Source organism: Poeciliopsis prolifica, unplaced genomic scaffold (genome assembly GCF_027474105.1).
Source record: "Poeciliopsis prolifica strain line A6 unplaced genomic scaffold, Auburn_PproV2 SCAFFOLD047, whole genome shotgun sequence".
NCBI lineage: Eukaryota > Metazoa > Chordata > Actinopteri > Cyprinodontiformes > Poeciliidae > Poeciliopsis > Poeciliopsis prolifica.
In genome coordinates, this window is record NW_026562422.1 from 874,771 (window position 1) to 880,769 (window position 5,999).

Here is a 5,999-nt window from a genome sequence, read left to right on the forward strand (position 1 = left end):
CTTCAGGCTGCAGCGTGAATGCAGCCATTCAGCCATATAGAGATTTTCAACAGTTTGTGAAGACAAATATTTATATATATATATATATATATATTTATATATATATATATATATATATATATATATATATATATATATATATATATATATATATATATATCTATATATATATATATATATATATATATATATATATATATATATATATATATATATATATATATAAAAGTCACAGTCTGCAGCTTTAATCGCTGCCCTCTCCAGCCTCCGTCAGTCAATGTGTGACACCACCACCATGACTCATCACTGCCTTGCCGGCAATGTGTAAATTTAGCAATTTTGACCATGAAAATGTTTATTTATAAATTCTAAGACCCATCAAGTTGACAAATTGATTTATTTTATCATTTTTAGTGTCGTACATGTCATAATGTCATGATGCACTTCCTCAACTTCTCCAGACATATAGACATCACACTTTCTTCAGTTAAGAATAGAGAAACTGACTTTAGTTGCTTTCTTCTACAATTCCTCTTTTTGAACTTTAACCTTACACAGGCACCATAGGAGTCAGTCTGAAAGCAGCAGAACAGGCTGCCTTCCCATTCACCTCTTATTGTACTTCAACAGATCTATATGATAAGACTATGGTAGATGTAAAGGAACAAATCAGCTGTGACTGTGCGCTCTAAGAGCAGGAAAACATCAGAACTGAGTTTATCTTCATGTTGTTTCAGATTATTCTACAATGTAAAGCTGCTTTGTGGTTGAAGAAAAAGTTAGTGTCTATCCTGACTGCACATCACTGTGTCACTGATGCCTTTGTGCAGTTAACAGAGTTCACTGGAGAAAATGTGATATTAGATTTACACAACTGCTCCTGTGACTTGAAGGCAACCCGACTCTGGCACATACTTGCTGTCAGTCATCTGTTGGAGAAAATCTGCAGAGCCCTCTGGTGGCTGATGTGAAAAATTAAAACTGAACAAATGACTGAAGTTATTATTACTGTAAAGGACTTTTATCCAGAATTGTTTCCTGACCAGAGTTTGTGTTATTCTGATGTCAGAGTTAACACTGCTGAAAATAATAATCACTCAGTTTAAATCAGTTTGAAATCAAAGAGCAAGATAAAAAAATCAACAGATTTTATGTGAGGAAGTCTGTCACTATGAGGGCAGAAACATGGTTTAGAGAAGAAGAGCTTCATGTTTGCAACAGGCAAGACTGTTTTAACTTCTATGAAATTAATGGAAGAATTATCTATGGGTTGAATAAACCACAGCTACTGGTCTTAGAAGTTACACTTTCTGGTTGACATTTTGAAGGGTAAAAAAGTATTTTCTTTATATCTTACATGGCATTTGTTTACCACTGACAGTAATTATTTCCACAGCTAAAGAGTAGCCAAAAATATTGTGTTGGAACAATCATTCCCCCTTCATTTGCTGGGTTCATGTGGCTGCATCAGATGATTTGTAAAATGTCAGTCAGTGTTCTAATCAGACTTCTCTCCAGGGTCTCAGGCTTACAGTTTTAGTACATTTTCTATGTGGGAGATAGGCACCAGGCACCACCACATTGTCCCACCATTGTCCTCTCCTGGATGGATGGATGGATGGATGGATATTTGAGTTTTCAAGTGGAGTCGGAGACACTAGTTGCTCTGTAACTAATTGACAAAGTGTCTGAGGTTTACATTTCTGTTTTCCTTTTTCTTTTTTTCCAGTTGCTGTTAACTGAAGCTTATTAAGGTGCATGTTTCTCTTTTTTGGTGAATTGATCAATGAATCTCAAAATGCCTTTATTCATAACTGTGAATTAATTTGCTGTTTGAAGAAATGCTCAATGTCATACTTGTTTTTATGGTTATAAAAACCTTTTCATATTTGGGACTCAAAACCATCCAGAGTGTACTCCACCTCTCTTCCTTATTAATACCCCCCTCTTCCCAGGCAACAGGATGGATGGATGGATGTTTTACTGAACTGGAAATGATCAGTATTTACTCTTAACTCTTTCATTTCACATTGCAAAAGACAACACAATGACTCTATCATAAACTATGTTGACATGCTGCTTATAGCTCTGAAAATGTGTTTGTGGAATGAGTGGTAATTGAGCATTTTAAATGTTTTTTTTTTTTGCAGTGTTTTAAATTTGCTGCAATTTATTATCTTAAACTTCATTTTATTTGTTTATGTCTCAAAATTAAAATGATAACAAAGTTAATTGTGGTGATTAGTATATCTTTTTACATATGGACACTCAAACACCAATTGCTACATAACTGTGCTGCCACATTTTTGCTAACCTGAAAGTAAGACTTCTTCTGTCAGAGTATTTTGTTCTCTCACATTTTTCTTCTGTATTTGCTTTTTTTTTTTTTTACACTTAAATGTTTTTCTACCAGACAATGATAACTAAAGATAACTTTACTCTGTAACTGTCCTGTTTTGGGGGTTTGCTGTTGTCTGAGTGATATTTTCCTTTCTTCTGAGCTGGAGCTTCCATCTCTAGGGGTTAAATCAAGCAGACTACACCTGCTGCACCCCGTCCCAGCCTCTGCTACCTGAGGTTTATTCCAAGTCCTCTGTGATTATTTTTGTTAAATATGTTTTCCCCTCAAATAACTGCCTGTGTTTTCTCTACTTAATCCATGATCCATTCACAGTCACCGATTTAAAAAAAAAGAGCAACCACAGGAATTCTAATAACAATATTTTCTCCTGGATGACTCAGTGGTTCTTCTCAGCAACTCTTTTCCTCCTTCCTGTCAGCTCACCTGCACCGCCTGTCCACCCTCCAACGCCCAGTGGATTCCTGCTAACTCCTCAGGAAACGAGCAGAATGGTAAACACATTGAACTTATAGCACTGTCATTATCTAGAGTTGTTCTACAGCTACATGACTACTAAAGTTCTGCTGAGGTTGATTTTGTGTGTGTGTGCTGTGTTGAGGTTAGTATTGATGTCATCACCCCCTACAGGTACAACACCAAAAAGTCCCATGAAATTCACATGTAGCTCCCTTTTTCCACATGTGACAAAGTATTTTGTTCATGTGATCCGTGTTTTATTCAACATGTGATCACATATTTCTCACATGTGCTTCAGTTTATGTGCCTGGGATACACATAAACTAAGGTGAAATAAATGTTATGCTAGAGGTATAAACTTCAACTTAAACACAAAGAGACACTTATATTTATGTGTTGATAAATATATATATGTGTGTGTGTGATACACATATGTATCATATTTCCACATGTGGAAATGTGTGTATCACATGTGATCACATGGCAACCACATCTGACCACATGGCAACCAGATGTGATTTTACCACGAAACGTTCCAAAATCACACATATACATGTGCTTTCACATGTGATTCACAGCATTCACATGTGAAAAGTTGTGTGAACCACATGTGTGGTTTTCATGTGGCACATGTGGTCACAGGTGAAAGTCACATGTGATTTTCATGGGATATTTTTTGTAGGGCTATTTGGGCTAATAATGTTTTGAAATTTCTAAGAGTAGTTTACAAATAATAGTATTCAAAGAAACCTATCAAAAACATGAATATTACTTTTGGGCAGCACTGAAAGAGACATTTATGTGAGGAAACTGCTAAATTTGTCCTGGTTGATTCAAAAATACAAACAAACAATTTTTTTATTATTATTTAAATCAGTTTATGAAATTATGAAATACTTAAACATTTAAGAGAACCTACTTCCAGTGAAACACCTGGTCGCAGAACACTCTCTATGAACTCACGGTCAAATGATGACCTGCACCTCAACCATTAGCCACTGCAGACAGACAACAACAGCAGCCACTCCCCACATGGCTGCAAAGATTAGGGAGGTTTGAAAAAAAAAGAATAAAAGCTGCACATGTCCTGTCTGATCATTAAATGTCAGAACGTTCGATTAAACCGAAGGATTCTTAAAGCGTTTCCTCATAAAGTTTCAATAAAGCCGTCTCCAACAATTAGAATCAGACTAAAAATGATTACATTTATTTTAATTCTGACTCCTTAAAAGTGATGTAATTACAGACAGGAGTAATTAAAATATGGTGTATTGAGCTTCCAAGAGTATTTAAATGCAGACGCATCATTAATTCCCAAACTGGAAGTCCTGAATGGAAAGTTCTAAGCGTAGCTTTAATCAAACAGACGTCACACATTATTTCTACTGTGAAGAACTTGTAAATGAAGATGCATCCTCAACAGTACCAAATAAATCTCAGCCTCTAATAATAGAATTTATTAATTATTCTCAAACCTGTCATATGAGACCTTTGTTTTATGTTGTTTTTGTTTTTTTCTCTTCTTCGTTTAATTTAGTTTATTTAGGATCCAATTTTTTTCAGTGGTTCATACAACACAGAATTTATATCAGTAAAAGAGTTTTTCAGACATCCAGTAAAAAAAAAAAAAAACAGCATATAAGAAAAAAACTGTTATAAATCACTCATTTTTATGGACTGCATGCTGCACACCTGCAGATGAAGATGCACACACTGAGCTTCCATCTGCCTCCTCCAGGAAGCTTTGTCTGCCTGGTGGCTTCATGGCAGACAGGAGATCTGCAGGAAATCACTGCGGTCATGTAGAAATGGAAAATAATTCCTTTCTATGCATCTTTGTAAATTTATTTGTTTGTTTTTTTGGCTATATTTGCATTTTATTGTTCTCAAAAGTCACTATTTAAAAAGATGAAATAATTGATCTTTTCCTGACATTAAATAATTGCTGCTTTTGCGGGTGAGTTATTTCTTTTTTTTTTTTACACTACCACTAGATGGGGCCACATGAGAGCCAACTAACGTTTGAGACTGTTGCTTCAGTTCCTCATGATGAATGTGTGCGTGTTCGTGTGTGTGCGTGTGTATTTCTTTTTTCCTTTTCATTTTTAAAGCATGTGCATATTTTTGTGTTTTTGTGCCTTCCAGAGCGCTTTGTGTCAGGTTTGTGTTGCTTATTTCTGTCTTTGTCGTGTACATTGTCATGTGGATCCCTGTGTGGAGATTTTCTGTGTTGTTTTGTTGTTGTGTGTTTGTTGCCACCGAAAGCGCCTCCCAACACCTACCGCAGTGCTTGTTGGGACACCGGGGGCCACATGAGCACGAACACACACATTTAAGAAACAGCAGACAACAAAAACAAACAAGCCTCCCTATATGCCAATTAAAAAACACAGAGATGGAGGGAGAGAAGGAGGCGGCTTTAAGACAAAAACAGAAATATTTTTTTAGAGACTGCGAGAAGCTAATTACAGGCAAACGACAATTAACAGTCTGAAATCCTCCAACTATTTGATCAGAAACATGAAATGACAAACTGTACAACGTGTAAAATCCAACTGCGAGCAGCTAATTCAGGTTTTTCTTCTGCTGCAAAGCACACATTGTTACCTGGGCTTCATGCTTTCACACACACACACACACCCACACACACACACGCACACACGCACTCAAACCAAAGCAGTGAAACCTGTCACGTGTGTAAATGAGCTGTCAAGTCAAAGCAGCTGCAGGAAAACTGAACTGAATCGTCTTTGTCTTGTTCTGCAGGGACGGTGTGTGTCTGCAGATCCACCAACATGTTACATGACACGCCGCATTGCTATTGTTTTATATTTGTCAACTAAACGAATCATTTCATTAGAATTTTAAATCAGTTTCTTGGCATCAGCTCTTTATTGTTTACTAATGTTCTGTTCTGCAGGATGAAGACAGCTGATACTTATTATTTTATCCTGATTATCTTTACTAATATTTGCAAATTAACTGGAACTTGCCACAATAAGTTACCAGTATAAAATGTCTAAAGTAATTATTATGTATTGAAAGCATATTATTCAATACAGAAGAAACAGTTTTTTTTTTTTACATTTCTTTTTTCTGTAATATTTACATCACTTCACATTTAGGAGTTTTACATGTTATTTGACAAATATTTTAGGACATTAAAGCAGCATCACTTTTT